At 43.5% G+C, this 16,479-nt stretch overlaps 1 protein-coding gene and 1 pseudogene across 1 annotated transcript in view; one reads left to right on the top strand and one right to left on the bottom strand.

Moving 5' to 3' along the window:
* The window catches only part of LOC126188679 (Kv channel-interacting protein 4-like), a 601,427-nt gene that overhangs the window by 394,318 nt on the left and 190,630 nt on the right, over nt 1–16,479 (bottom strand). The window lies entirely within an intron of this gene.
* On the top strand, nt 15,997–16,114 carry LOC126189406 (5S ribosomal RNA; annotated as a pseudogene).

Genomic DNA, 16,479 nt, shown 5'->3' with positions numbered 1-16,479 from the left:
TTGGATGTATTCCCAGGCAAAGGGTGGATGGTAAGGAACTTCCAGTGACATATGCATCAAGGTAGTTAAATATAGCAGAGCAAAATTACTCTACTATGGAATAAGATATGTTGGCTGTCAACTATAGTATTATACAATTCCATTGTTACCTTTATGGAAGAAAATTTAAGGCAGTGACCGACCATGCTGTGTTGAAGTAGTTCCTGGGATTAAAAGACCCATCAAGTAGATTGACTTGTTGGGCTCTGAAATTGAGCGAGTTCGAAAATGAGATAGTGCATTAACCAGGCAGAAATTATGGTAATGCTGGTGACTTCAGTAGGAAAATTGCAGTCTTAAAAATACTGAGCAGAAATGTAGCTCAGTAGCAGAATACACAGTCTGCTGATGCTGATTGAAGTATCTAGGACACAGCTGCAGTTTGCAGTACATGAAGGCTTGCTGTTCAGAATGACAAAGTGTAAACCACTAGTGGTCGTGCCTGTAGTTTTGGTACTGGGGCAAGGACATGACCATATTTTGTCAGGTCGTGGAGGATGGAGAACAACTGATCTAAGTCTAGCTGAAAAAGTTTGGTGGAGGGCAAGAAAACAAGATATGGAACAATATGTTAAAAACTGTACATCAGGCACACAACCCATAGACCTCGGCCATCAGTCGGTGCCACTACAAAGGCTGCAGGAAGTGTCCAAACCATTTGGAATGGTGGGTCTCGATATTCTCAGATTATTCAGCTGAAATCCAGGGGATAACCCTTATACAGGGTGGGCAGAAACAGTCTGAAAAGCTTGTAAGGGTCTGGCAGGGAAGGCTGTGCGGAAAAATAATTGTTAAGCCAAAAATTCAGTAAGTGGCACTGTTTGTGAGTTATTTAGTTGAGCTGAAGTTAGCCAATCAGGTCGTCATGCATGCAGATTCTAACAGCATGCTAGACACAGTTTCTCGAAAAATGTTCTTTGTTTGGTTTCCTCAGATCGAAGAAATGTAGCTTTCGTGCACCTAACTTAAATGTGTTGTTGTGGTCTTCAATCCTGAGACTGGTTTGATGCAGCTCTCCATGCTACTCTATCCTGTGCAAGCTTCTTCATCTCCCAGTACTTACTGCAACCTACATCCTTCTGAATCTGCTTAGTGTATTGATCTCTTGGTCTCCCTCTACGATTTTTACCCGCCACACTGCCCTCCAATGCTAAATTTGTGATCCCCTGATGCCTCAGCACATGTCCTACCAACCGGTCCCTTCTTCTTGTTAAGTTGTGCCACAAACTCCTCTTCTCCCCAATTCTATTCAGTACCTCCTCATTAGTTAAGTGCTCTACCCATCTAATCTTTAGCATTCTTCTGTATCACCAAATTTCGACAGCTTCTATTCTCTTCTTGTCCAAACTATTTAACGTCCACGTTTCACTTCCATACATGGCTACACTCCATACAAATACTTTCAGCAACCAATTCCTGACATTTAAATCTATACACGATGTTAACAAATTTTTCTTCTTCAGAAACGCTTTCCTTGCCATTGCCAGTCTACATTTTATATCCTCTCTACTTCGACCATCATCAGTTATATTGCTCCCCAAATAGCAAAACTCCTTTACTGCTTTAAGTGTATCATTTCCTAATCTAATTCCCTCAGCATCACCCGACTTAATTCGACTACATTCCATTATCCTCGTTTTGCTTTTGTTGATGTTCATCTTATATCCTCCTTTCAAGACACTGTCCATTCCGTTCAACTGCTCTTCCAAGTCCTTTGCTGTCTCTGACAGAATTACAATGTCATCGGCGAACCTCAAAGTTTTTATTTCTTCTCCATGGATTTTAATACCTACACCTAATTTTCCTTTGTTTCCTTTACTGCTTGCTCAATATAAAGATTGAATAACATCGGGGAGAGGATACAACCCTGTCTCACTCCCTTCCCAACCACTGCTTCCCTTTCGTGCCCCTCGACTCTTATAACTGCCATCTGGTTTCTGTACAAATTGTAAATAGCCTTTCGCTCCCTGTATTTTAACCCTGCCACCTTTAGAATTTGAAAGAGAGTATTCCAGTCAACATTGTCAAAAGCTTTCTCTAAGTCTATAAATGCTAGACACGTAGGTTTGCCTTTCCCTAATCTAGCTTCTAAGATAAGTCGTAGGGTCAGTATTGCCTCACGTGTTCCTATATTTCTACGGAATCCAAAGTGATCTTCCCCGAGGTCGACTTCTACCAGTTTTTCCATCCGTCTGTAAAGAATTCGCGTAAGTATGTTGCTTCCGTGACTTATTAAACTGATAGTTCGGTAATTTTCACATCTGTCTACACGTGCTTTCTTTGGGATTGGAATTATTATATTCTTCTTGAAGTCTGAGGGTATTTCGCCTGTTTCATACATCTTGCTCACCAGATGGTACAGTTTTGTGGGGACTGACTCTCCCAAGGCCATCAGTAGTTCTAATGGAATGTTGTCTACTTCTGAGGCCTTGTTTAGACTCAGGTCTTTCAGTGCTCTGTCAAACTCTTCACGCAGTTTCGTATCTCCCATTTCATCTTCATCTACATGCTCTTCCATTTCCATAATATTGTCCTCAAGTACATCGCCCTTGTATAGACGCTCTATATACTCCTTCCACCTTTCTGCTTTCCCTTCTTCGCTTAGAACTGGGTTTCCATCTGAGCTCTTGATATTCATACAAGTGGTTCTCTTTTCTCCAAAGGTCTCTTTAATTTTCCTGTAAGCAGTATCTATCTTACCCCTAGTGAGATAAGCCTCTACATCCTCTAGCCATCCCTGCGTCGCCATTTTGCACTTCTTGTCGATCTCATTGTTGAGACGTTTGTATTCCTTTTTGCCTGTTTCATTTACTGCATTTTTATACTTTCTCCTTTCATCAATTAAATTCAACATTTCTTCTGTTACCCATGGATTTCTACTAGCCCTCGTCTTTTTACCTACTTCATCCCTCAAAGCTACCCATTCTTCTTCTACTGTATTTCTTTCCCCCATTCTTGTCAATTGTTCCCTTACGCTCTCCCTGAAACTCTGTACAAGCTCTGGTTTAGTCAGTTTATCCAGGTCCCATCTCCTTAAATTACCACCTTTTTGCAGTTTCTTCAGTTTTAATCTACAATTCATAACCAATAGATTGTGGTCAGAGTCCGCATCTGCCCCTGGAAATGTCTTACAATTTAAAACTTGGTTCCTAAATCTCTGTCTTACCATTATATAATCTATCTGAAATCTGTCAGTATCTCCGGCATTCTTCCATGTATACAACCTTCTTTTATGATTCTTGAACCAAGTGTTAGCTATGATTAAGATATGCTCTGTGCAAAATTCTACCAGACAGCTTCCTCTTTCATTTCTTAACCCCAATCCATATTCACATACTATGTTTCCTTCTCTCCCTTTTCCTACTGACGAATTCCAGTCACCCATGACTATTAAATTTTTGTCTCCCTCCACTACCTGAATAATTTCTTTTAGCTCATCACACATTTCATCAATTTCTTCGTCCTCTGCAGAGCTAGTTGGCATATAAACTTGTACTACTGTAGTACGCATGGGCTTCGTGTCTATCTTAGCCACAATAATGCGTTCACTATGCTGTTTGTAGTAGCTTACCCGCACTTTTTTTTATTCATTATTAAACCTACTCCTGCATTACCTCTATTTGATTTTGTATTTATAACCCTGTATTCACCTGACCAAAAGTCTTTTTCCTCCTGCCAGCGAACTTCACTAATTCCCACACTATCTAACTTTAACCTATCCATTTCCCTTTTTAAATTTTCTAACCTACCTGCCAGATTAAGGGATCTGACATTCCACGCTCCGATCCGTAGAACGCCAGTTTTCTTTCTCCTGATAACGACGTCCTCCTGAGTAGTCCCCGCCCGGAGATCCGAATGGGGGACTATTTTACCTGCGGAATATTTTACCTGCGGAATATTTTACCCAAGAGGACGCCATCATACAGTAAAGCTGCATGCCCTCGGGAAAAATTACTGCTGTAGTTTCCGCTTGCTTTCAGCCGTTCGCAGTACTAGCACAGCAAGGCCGTTTTGGTTAGTGTTACAAGGCCAGATCAGTCAATCATCCAGACTGTTGCCCCTGCAACTACTGAAAAGGCTGCTGCCCCTCTTCAGGAACCACACGTTTGTCTGGCCTCTCAACAGATACCCCTCCGTTGTGGTTGTACCTACGGTACGGCTATCTGTATCGCTGAGGCACGCAAGCCTCCCCACCAACGGCGAGGTCCATGGTTCATTGGGGGGAACTTAAATGTATCATTTGTGAAAAATCCACATTTTAACTGGTAATGAGCACTTAAACATGTGGTAACTCGTGGATCCACAGATGTCTGTGTATTAGTAAATCTTAGCGCACAAATGTGCTTGAATTTGCATGTGAATGGTCCTACTGGCTAATATCGATGCTAAATAACATAGAAATGGCACAATATATCGAATTTTTTCTTAAAAATTATTTCTCAGCACAACCTCCCCTGGGACACCCCTGCAATATTTTCAGACTGTTTCCAACAACACTCTCTATTGACCAGGATATATCATTTTTCACATTATGACGTGATTATTGCAATTCCAGATTAACAGATGAATGCAGTGGCTCAGGCCATGGAGAAGGGTTCGTGTTCTTAACACTATAATCACAGATCAGGTCACTAATTTTGTGTCCAGTGTAACGAAACAGCTATGCCACTTACTATGTATTCATAAACTTACACCTGAAATTGAATAGAAAAGCAGAAAATGTTCATCATACAATTTCAGAAATGTTGATTTGTTACTTAAAAACACATTGTAATAATTGGGATATCTATCTACCATTTGTTGTGTTCACATACAATTATAAAATGTTCAGTAATATTGGGCTCTTAATCTACAAAGTAGTATACGGTGAGAGGATGCCGTCACCTTTTGACTTAATGAAGTCTAAACTGGGAAAAAATCCAGACTCAGTAAAGGACTTTGAGAAACTGTTGCAAGATGTTTGCCAGAAGATCAAAACACCAAATATGGATTTGCTCAAGCATAGGAGCAGATGTGGCATCGTCTCAGTAAGTTACCTAAATGCAGAGTTGGACAATCGGTTTATTGACGAATTCCTACACATCTAAGGACAACACAAAGAAATTCCTGATCAAGTATCATCCCCTGTCCCCTGTCAATGACAAGTCATCAGTGCCCTGGTCGTCATCTCTGGGAAACTGTTGGCCACCTTGGGCAGCATGCACAACGAAGCGTGCTAAATCCGCAGGGTAACGGCCACTGATAGCTGCAGCTCTGCCGCTGGTGCCAAGTCTGATGCTGTGGACCAGTCTGCTTTCGGCAGACTATATTGTTGCGAGCTACTTTTTCTGCACCAGGTCCACTATGGGATCCCGCGGTGCCTCGAGATGGTGCATTTAGGACTTCTAGCTGCCCCTAGGCAGCTCGGCTTATGCAGAGTGCTTATCTTGGTGGATCACCAGACTTACTGTGACATTGGTGTCACCACTTCCTCGCCTACACGACGGCGCTGCTTGTCCATGGCTGTGGGGTGCATACTGACCTCAGCACATTCTTCGCTGCTGTCGTCCTGTGGGTGCTGGATTCCTGGGTCAACGACATGACTATTGTACTACTGAGTAATGATGTCAACAAACACAATAAATTAATGATTTTAAAGTGCTATTTCTACGATGTCCCTTTGGGCATCTACCAAGCACCCACTAAACGCTCCTTTGCTATCCTGCCCAGAGTGGTAGACTATGGACATCTTTACCTCGACCCACCCACTCCAGCACCCACTATAGTGCCCGACCAACCTAGTCCCTATAAGTGGTGTCAGAAGAGTCTATTATTCTACATTTCGGTGACAGAGAAAACTCGACGACTGCCATCCCTGGAGATGGTTCAAATGGCTCTAAGCACTATGGGACTTAACATCTGAGGTCATCAGTTCCCTAGACTTAGAACTACATAAACCTAAATAACCTAAGGACATCACACATATTCATGCCCGTGGCAGGATACGAACCTTCGACCGTAGCAGCAGCGCGGTTCCGGACTGAAGCTCCTAGAACCGCTCGCCTACAACGACCGACGGAGATCTCTCCGCTACATCAGTGTTGCGGGTTGGTCAGCATGTGGTATGGTGAGTGCTGTGTTCTTTTTTTGGTTTTTGTTTAACTGCAAGGGTCAAGGAGAACCACCAATTTTTTTGCCAATTTTTGCTAACTGTAATTGCATGTATACCAGGAGGTAAGCAAACTCAGATGGTGTTCTAAAAGGGTACGTAAGTATGTTTGTTTTTGCCTGTTGGTACAGGCATTGCATTTGGTTTTGAACAAGAGGTATGGCTCAGTGTGCTTTAACATGTAATAATGGTAATCAAGAATAGCCATTTAGGCGCAAGTTTATTTTATAGCAAGTGTCATGGCAATAATATATTTAAGTGTCCTCATCGTCGTTCTGCTTAGTTCTCCTGTCGTTTGTTGCTTTTTGCATTTGTTAGAGGATCAGCCATGTGTGTTTGTTCAAATGTGTGTGAATTCCTAAGAGATCAAACTGCTGACGTCATCCGTCCTTCGGCTTACACACTTCATAAATTAACTTATGCTAAGAACAACACACACACCAATGCCCGAGGGAGGACTCGAACCTCCAGCGGGAGGGACCGTGAAATCCGTGACATGTCACCTCGAACCGCACGGCCACTCCGCGGGCTCAGCCAAGTCTTTTCAGTACAACAGGAGGGTACCTAGTATGCAACGTTGCAAATTTTAGCAGCTCGATTTACTTGGTTGCAAGAAAGCAACGTGAATATACGTAAACAAGCAGAGGCTGCAAAGCAAATTGGGAGTTCTATTAGAAAAAAAAGAAGGAAAAGGAGCGAGGTTGCCGTAAAGCTACACCATAGGACACGGAATAAATGAGACAGGAATCTGAAGCTTGTTCAGTGGAGAACGCCGAGTATGTCGCTCTAGCAGTAAAGAATGCTAGGATTCTGAGAGGGCCTGAGAGTTAAGAATCGAAGGCTGTGGGAGCGAACAGACCTATGTTTAGTGTACCTGCTCCTGAGCTACGTCCAACTATCGTTGATCTAGTTAAACCTCCACACTTTGAAGAAACAGGACGACTGATGGGTAAGTTTCACGACTGTTTGGACTGAGATGGAAGAAGAAACATGTGTGTAAGGCTAATTATAGTACCAACAAAATTACACCCTTTCAGGAATATGTAACTCAGGGTCAAGAAGTTTATACAGTTGATTATACTCGTAATGTTATAGATAGTGAGTGTAAGGAAAAACGACGTGTGATTGTTGTTTGGCAACGCACCCTCTCCAGCTTGGAGAGACATTGTTTCACTCAAAGGAGACCGCTGAAAATGAATGATTGCCGAAAGGGTTATCATGAAGTGGAACCATCTAAACTGCGTACGGCGTCATTAGAATTCATTTCACACAAAGATTGGCAAAGATACAAGAAAGCATGGCATAGCAAGGCTTATCAGTCTGTGTTTAGCTTTAAAAATAATGTAAATTGTTAGAGCTACCGGTCAGTATGTTAAGAGTGGTAGTGCCGTATGTAGTTTTTGTATCGAGCGCCTACCACGCCCCCACTCACAACGCCACAGCTACCCACCCACGGTTGTGGACTATCGACCACATGATATCGATTTACCCACACCAGCACCCACCACAGCGGCCGATAATCCTCGTCCATATTGTATTTCATTGCGTCTTTTTCCATATTTTAGACATTTTTTGCCTTTATTTATTTGCCATATTCTACTTTGACGTGCGCATTCAGAGCAAAGAGTAGGGAGACGATCGAATTGACCGAACTCACTCTGGTCGTCTAAGAGCCCACGAAAGTAATACTGGCGCCAATATTGATGCCGTACTCCTGGACTTCCAGAAACGTTCGCTACAGATCCGCAGCACTGCTTTCCAGAGAACAAAATACAAGCATACGGAGCATCAGACCAGCTGCGCGATTGGATTGCAGAGTTTCTAGCAGACAGAACCCAGCATGTCATTCTCGACGGAGAGGAATCTTCTGACATAAAAGTAACTTTGAGCGTACCTCAAGGGAGTGTTACAGGACTATTTCTTTTCACATTGTGTGTAAATGACCTAATGGATAACGTCTGAAGTTCCCCGAGATTCTCCGCGGGAGATGCTGTTGTATACAGAGAATCATAACGCTAGAAAACTGTACTGAAATGGAAGAAGACTTACAGAGGATCAATGCTTGGTGCAGGGAGTGGCAATTGACCTTCAACATAAACAAATGTGGCGTATTGCACATACATGGGCAGAAATAGCAATGTCTGGAAGCAGTCACACTCATAAAATATCTACGCAGTGGGACGACCTTATGTGACTGACGCTCCAGCACTTGCTCCGTACTTTTAAAGCGTCGCAACGGTGCAGCTCGCAGTTTTATATCGAGATCACTATGTGGATCGACCGTACAGAGCCATAGATCTAATTTTACGGATACGTTGTACCCCTTTGCGACCGATCAACATCTCTAGCGCCTTGTGTATCTGTGGCCGCATGCTCATTGGCGCGGTCTGCTGCTTTAAAAGGACGGAGCAAGTGCTGGAGCGTCAGTCACCCGGCTCACTCTGAAGATGCCTGGTACACAGCCGAAATATCGTAAGAATTAGCGAAATTTATGCGGCTGTATGCCCGAAATTTTGTGCAACAACCATTGCGCCGCGAAAAAATGAAGATGCACAATATCTGAATATTGTTCGTGGGTCTGGGATCCGTGCCGTAGAGGGCTGATAAATAGAGAACGACTAAAGAAGAGCAGTGCGTATCGTTCCAGATTCATATAGTGAGGACGAAAGTGTCACGGAGATGCTGAACCTACTTCAGTGGCAGACGCTGTTGGAGAGGCACTCTGCATTACGGTGTGGTTCACTGTTCAAGTTAAGAGAGCTTAAGTTTGTAGGAGAGTCGACCAATATATTGCTTCCTTCTATTTATATGTCGCGAAAAGACCATGAAAATAAAATTACAGACATGCTTTACCAGCAATCTTTCTTTCTGCGAACCATTTGCGACTGGAAAAGAAACAGAGGAAAGTGACGGCGGTACACGAAGCACCTCCGACCATATACCGTAAGGTGAGTTGCGGAGTTTTAGAGTGAGAAGTAGCTCTAGAAACTGAAGTACATTCCACAGATGTTGCTATCTGGTTTAGAATGTTGCGTATTCTTGTTTGCCATATCTCAACTATGACATACGAATGCGAACCGCATGTATTGTTACTTTTCGTCACTTGTATGTTGAAATGATATTAAGTTTAAAAATATTAAAATTATCATGTGAAATGACCAATTCACCGCTGCAATCAGTAATAATTGTAAACCTATTTTGCGATTGTATCTAAAGTAAATAAAAAGATCACTTGAATCATTTCATTGTTAATTGTATCAGAAAGAAAAATGTCATCCGTTTGTTAGGAATTACTTCAAAACTGCTGGAGGAAACCGGATAGACATGGATAACAAAACAGAAATTTGCCCCATCTAGACAAGAGCTGTTTAAATCGCGCCATTAACTCTTTGTGTCGTTTCTTAATGGCGCGATTTAAACAGCTCTTATCAATTGCTGCAGGTCATCATGTAGCCAGATATCTCTGACATCTAAATAAACTCTATCTCTGACGTGGCTGAAGGCAGTAAATATTTTTCCAGCAAATTTTAGCTTGTGCGATAAGAAACCCCTTAAGAGATAAGAGAGAGAAGTAATGAGAAGAAATAATTTTGACTTCTTTAATTACGTTCTACTGATACTGCTTTCGGGCGCAATAGATAGTGCAGTCTAATCAGCGTTTTGAGCCGAGGCAATGGGGTTTATACTAATAATAGATTGTCACTCGAAGGAGCGGAGTTCAACACACTTCAGGTCATTTTGGCATATGAACCTTACCTGTATTCGCCTCGAGTGAATGAAAGAAACTAACAAGTTTCACATAACCTGTAATCTTAGGCCGCAAAGATGACGTCAGTATTAAAACCTTCCGCACAACAAAAACAATCACATTTTTACTATGCAAATATTGTATTAAACTAGCAAAAGTAAATAACCGGGAACTGATTAACTCGTTGAGATCTACAATGCAATTCTGTGCCGTCTGGGTAATATCATAAATGCTGGATGTGTCACGTCTTCTCTTTCGTATGAAGCTTAGAAGTTCTACTCATCCTTTGCTCATTTTTATGACAATCAATAACAAAAGAAAATTAATGCATGAACGTACATTTTCGTTTATCTTAGCTGAATTCCAGAAGCATTACGGCACTACTGCATAAACAAACGAAAGAGCCTAGATCTTCTTGTAAATGTAATTTCATTAAATTTCAAGCAGAATCATGGAAGAACTTCAAATGGTTCAAATGGCTCTGAGCACTATGGGACTTAACTTATGAGGTCATCAGTCGCCTAGGACTTAGAACTACTTAAACCTAACTAACCTAAGGACATCACACACATCCATGCCCGAGGCAGGATTCGAACCTGCGACCGTAGCGGTCACGCGGTTCCAGACTGAACCGCCTAGAACCGCTCGGCCACCCCGGCCGGCATGGAAGAACTTGTTTAACTGAATCGAGATACAGAAATATAGGCAATACAGCGGAGTCTACAGTTCGTGATACACTACAAGAAACTAAATTGGAGAACAGAATGAACAAAGACTCCTGCTAGAGGCAGGGAAAAAATTCGGAGGAATAACTGTGACAAAGTGTTTACAACTGTTGTACGATCCACATGCTTAGTAATACTATATCATCAAATAGCAATGAGTGATACATAATTATACCTCTGATGTGGATGAGTTGGTAAGGTAATCCATAATTATTCTTAAGAATGCGCTATGATATTTCATTAAGGTATTAGTTACTCTTCGCCAGAAGAAGAACTGTTGTTTGTATTAGTGGACTGGACAGCAGTATTGTTATAAATACTGCAATGTAGTGGAATAGTATCAAAATGATAAGAAAAACTACAATCAGATTTTTTTGCATGTTGAAAGTTGTATTTCACATGGAAGTTAATTTTTTATTGGAAATCAAAATAGAGGATAAATTCAGCAACCAAAAATACGAATCATGTTTGGCAACTTCTGAGATATTTCCAAGTCCACTGCGCGCACTCATCCGCGTGAGTAGAATACATCGGACTGTGACTCTTGTTTTCTTTTTTATCCCTTATTTTTGTCGTGTCTGTGGATTAATTGCATTTTCAAATTACCACAGGTCGTTAATTATTAGACTGTGGATGGTAGAACATTTTTCATTATTTGTGAATTTCATTAACTGCCTTGTACTTCAAAGATTTGCTCAAAAATTAGTACGTAGAAAAAAAGAGTGGTCGCGTTTCAGAATGCCACTTGGAGGCTAGGGGTAGACTACGGGTATTTTCAAGGATTTTCCTGTGGTGGGAGGTTTGGAGCAGGGCGTACTCAGCGTCATGAGTAGCTACTTGAAAGGGAAGCTCCGGCTTGGGAAAGACCATATCAACAGTGTGCTAACCACATTCTCTTGTGTGTTGATGACCAATGACGCCACAGAAAAGTTACGACTAGAGATGTTGACTATACGTTGATGTATCTGAAATAACGATATACACTCCTGGAAATGGAAAAAAGAACACATTGACACCGGTGTGTCAGACCCACCATACTTGCTCCGGACACTGCGAGAGGGCTGTACAAGCAATGATCACACGCACGGCACAGCGGACACACCAGGAACCGCGGTGTTGGCCGTCGAATGGCGCTAGCTGCGCAGCATTTGTGCACCGCCGCCGTCAGTGTCAGCCAGTTTGCCGTGGCATACGGAGCTCCATCGCAGTCTTTAACACTGGTAGCATGCCGCGACAGCGTGGACGTGAACCGTATGTGCAGTTGACGGACTTTGAGCGAGGGCGTATAGTGGGCGTATAGTGGGAGGCCGGGTGGACGTACCGCCGAATTGCTCAACACGTGGGGCGTGAGGTCTCCACAGTACATCGATGTTGTCGCCAGTGGTCGGCGGAAGGTGCACGTGCCCGTCGACCTGGGACCGGACCGCAGCGACGCACGGATGCACACCAAGACTGTCTTCCCAGCAAATTAGGGACACTGTTGCTCCTGGGGTATCGGCGAGGACCATTCGCAACCGTCTCCATGAAGCTGGGCTACGGTCCCGCACACCGTTAGGCCGTCTTCCACTCACGCCCCAACATCGTGCAGCCCGCCTCCAGTGGTGTCGCGACAGGCGTGAATGGAGGGACGAATGGAGATGTGTCGTCTTCAGCGATGAGAGTCGCTTCTGCCTTGGTGCCAATGATGGTCGTATGCGTGTTTGGCGCCGTGCAGGTGAGCGCCACAATCAGGACTGCATACGACCGAGGCACACAGGGCCAACACCCGGCATCATGGTGTGGGGAGCGATCTCCTACACTGGCCGTACACCACTGGTGATCGTCGAGGGGACACTGAATAGTGCACGGTACATCCAAACCGTCATCGAAACCATCGTTCTACCATTCCTAGACCGGCAAGGGAACTTGCTGTTCCAACAGGACAATGCACGTCCGCATGTATCCCGTGCCACCCAACGTGCTCTAGAAGGTGTAAGTCAACTACCCTGGCCAGCAAGATCTTCGGATCTGTCCCCCATTGAGCATGTTTGGGACTGGATGAAGCGTCGTCTCACGCGGTCTGCACGTCCAGCACGAATGATGGTCCAACTGAGGCGCCAGGTGGAAATGGCATGGCAAGCCGTTCCACAGGACTACATCCAGCATCTCTACGATCGTCTCCATGGGAGAATAGCAGTCTGCATTGCTGCGAAAGGTGGATATACACTGTACTAGTGCCGACATTGTGCATGCTCTGTTGCCTGTGTCTATGTGCCTGTGGTTCTGTCAGTGTGATCATGTGATGTATCTGACCCCAGGAATGTGTCAATAAAGTTTCCCCTTCCTGGGACAATGAATTCACGGTGTTCTTATTTCAATTTCCAGGAGTGTATTATACAAATAAATCGTTATTCTTAAATAGTTTTCTACTGTCTATACTTTGACAAAATCGATACATTTCGACGGTATATCAGAATTTCATAATTATGTACTTTTTTTACTGGGAAAGTAATTACTTCTTCTTCAGAACAGAAAAAAAGGTCAGCATCGGTCCTATGATCATCTGCATTTTATTGCAGATCAGCTAACAGCACATGTATTATCAATGCATTATAGGTAGCCATGAAGACTCAGCATAGTTATATCGTACATATTACAGCGTAACTTTGGAATTTACAATAATCAGTCAATTTTTTTAGACGTTTTCCGATGAACTCTACAACTCTTGAAAATTTAAGATATTGAAAAATTAATGGAACGCTCAGTTAATGCCGGGGATCATTTGAGGCAAGCAAACAGTGGTAGAATTCTCCATGCAGAAACTTTGAATATGTTGGTGTATGCGGAGATATGGTGCCACTCCACCTTCTGTACGATAGATTTCTTTTCAGCAGTATTCTTGTCTCTATGCACGATTCCTCACCCATGCTGACTGCAATGGGGCTGGTAAGTGCTAATGATGTGAAGAGCTGACGATTCCTTTACCATGTTGTTTCCGTAAGTCATTAATTGACAAAGGAAAGGAAAATCCCGCGACCGAGCAGCTCAGTCATTCGTGTGCTACGAATGGACCCGCCACCGACCACCTGAGTCATTCATCACCAGAAGCAGAATGGAGGGCATGGGGTCAGCACACAACACTGCTGGCCGTTGTCGACATTCCGACTTCGGAGGCGATACCTTTCGATCCTCAAATGGCAGTGCAGCCCAGTGCAGTCCTCCCATCAAGGAAAAAACACCTGGCAGTACCAGGAATCGAACCTGGGTAGCCTGCATAAGGGTCTATCGCACTGACCACTCGGCTACGGAGTCAGAGAAGTAAATACATTTTCTTAAAAATTCTTCAGAAGGAATTTTTCGGAAGGTATAGTACTCAAAGTAGAGAAATTTATTTCATTTATCTTTTTGACCCTATGTTCGAAATATAAATAATCCTTTGTTAAGTGTCTAGCCAGTTTTTCATATGGCAAGCCTAACAACTTTGGCAACACATGTAACTACAGGGCTATTACAAATGATTAAAGCGATTTCATAAATTCACTGTAGCTCCATTCATTGACATATGGTCACGACACACTACAGATACGTAGAAAAACTCATAAAGTTTTGTTCGGCTGAAGTCGCACTTCAGGTTTCTGCCGCCAGAGCGCTCGAAAGCGCTGTGACACAAAATGGCGACAGGAGCCGAGAAAGCGTATGTCGTGCTTGAAATGCACTCACATCAGTCAGTCATAACAGTGCAACGACACTTCAGGACGAAGTTCAACAAAGATCCAACAACTGCTAACTCCATTCGACGATGGTATGCGCAGTTTAAAGCTTCTGGATGCCTCTGTAAGGGGAAATCAACGGGTCGGCCTGCAGTGGGCGAAGAAACGGTTGAACGCGTGCGGGCAAGTGTCACGCGTAGCCCGCGGAAGTCGACGAATAAAGCAAGCAGGGAGCTAAACGCACCACAGCCGACGGTTTGGAAAATCTTACGGAAAAGGCTAAAGCAGAAGCTTTACCGTTTACAATTGCTACAAGCCCTGACACCCGATGACAAAGTCAAACGCTTTGAATTTTCGGCGCGGTTGCAACAGCTCATGGAAGAGGATGCGTTCAGTGCGAAACTTGTTTTCAGTGATGAAGCAACATTTTTTCTTAATGGTGAAGTAAACAGACACAATGTGCGAATCTGGGCGGCAGAGAATCCTCACGCATTCGTGCAGCAAATTCGCAAGTCACCAAAAGTTAACATGTTTTGTGCAATCTCACGGTTTAAAGTTTACGGCCCCTTTTTCTTCTGCGAAAAAAACGTTACAGGATACGTGTATCTGGACATGCTGGAAAATTGGCTCATGCCACAACTGGAGACCGACAGCGCCGACTTCATCTTTCAACGGGATGGTGCTCCACCGCACTTCCATCATGATGTTCGGCATTTTTTAAACAGGAGATTGGAAAACCGATGGATCGGTCGTGGTGGAGATCATGATCAGCAATTCATGTCATGGCCTCCACGCTCTCCCGACTTAACCCCATGCGATTTCTTTCTGTGGGGTTATGTGAAAGATTCGGCGTTTAAACCTCCTCTACCAAGAAACGTGCCAGAACTGCGAGCTCGCATCAACGATGCTTTCGAATTCATTGATGGGGACATGCTGCGCCGAGTGTGGGAGGAACTTGATTATTGGCTTGATGTCTGCCAAATCACTAAAAGGGCACATATCGAACATTTGTGAATGCCTAAAAAAACTTTTTGAGTTTTTGTATGTGTGTGCAAAGCATTGTGAAAATATCTCAAATAATAGAGTTATTGTAGAGCTGTGAAATTGCTTCAATCATTTGTAACAACCCTGTAATATATGAATTAATATATGATTTTTTATACCGTGGAGATGCATTATAATCGAAACGGGTTGTAAAAATTAAATAAATATAGACAACTGCGTGCAATATACTTAAATTCATTGTTAGATAGAAAAAGTCTTGCAACTTGTAGCGTAGAAACTACACCTACCCTTCTTTTGCCACGCGGTGTAGCCGCGCGGTCTCGCATTTCTTGTCACGGTCTGCGCGGGTTCCCCCGTCGGAGGTTCGAGTCCTCCCTCAGGAATGTGTGTGTGTGTTGTTCTTAGCGTAAATTAGTTTAAGTTAGATTAAGTAGTGTGTAAGTTTAGGGACCGATGACCTCAGCAGTTTGGTCCCGTAAGACCTTACCACAAATTTCCAAAATTTTGCTTCTTTGTTTGGATCACCTTTTTTATGAATGGTTTGATGCGGTCCGCCAAGAATTTCTTTCCTATGTCGGCCTTTTCTTCGCAGGCTAGCAGCTGCAGCCGACGTCCCACATTATTTGTTGTGTGTATTCTAATGCCAACGGTCTTGTCGCAGTGGTAACGCCGGTTCCCGTCAGATCACAGAAGTTAAGCTCTGTCGGGCTGGGCTAGCACTTGGATGGGTGACCTTTCGGTCTGCCGAGCGCTGTTGGCAAGCAAAGTGAGGAGCTACTTGATTGAGAAGTAGTGGCTCCGGTCTCGTAAAATGACATACGGCCGGGAGAGCGGCGTGCTGACCATATGCCAATCCATATCCGCATACAGTGACGCCTGTGGTCTGAGGATGACACGGCGGCCGGTCGGTTCCTTTGGGCCTTCCAAGGCCTGTTCGGACGGGGTTTTATGTATTCTAATATCTGTCTTCTCCTACAGGTTTTGCCCTCTACAGACCCATCAGGTACCTTGGAATGGTTTCCCTGAGATCTTCAAACACATACTATCATCCTGTCCATGGTGTCATTATTTTCCAAGTGTACCTTTCCTCGGCGATTCTGCGGAGAACCTCCCAGTTTACTATAA

This window comes from Schistocerca cancellata, chromosome 5, assembly GCF_023864275.1.
Source record: "Schistocerca cancellata isolate TAMUIC-IGC-003103 chromosome 5, iqSchCanc2.1, whole genome shotgun sequence".
NCBI lineage: Eukaryota > Metazoa > Arthropoda > Insecta > Orthoptera > Acrididae > Schistocerca > Schistocerca cancellata.
This window is presented reverse-complemented; position numbering and strand designations above follow the sequence as displayed.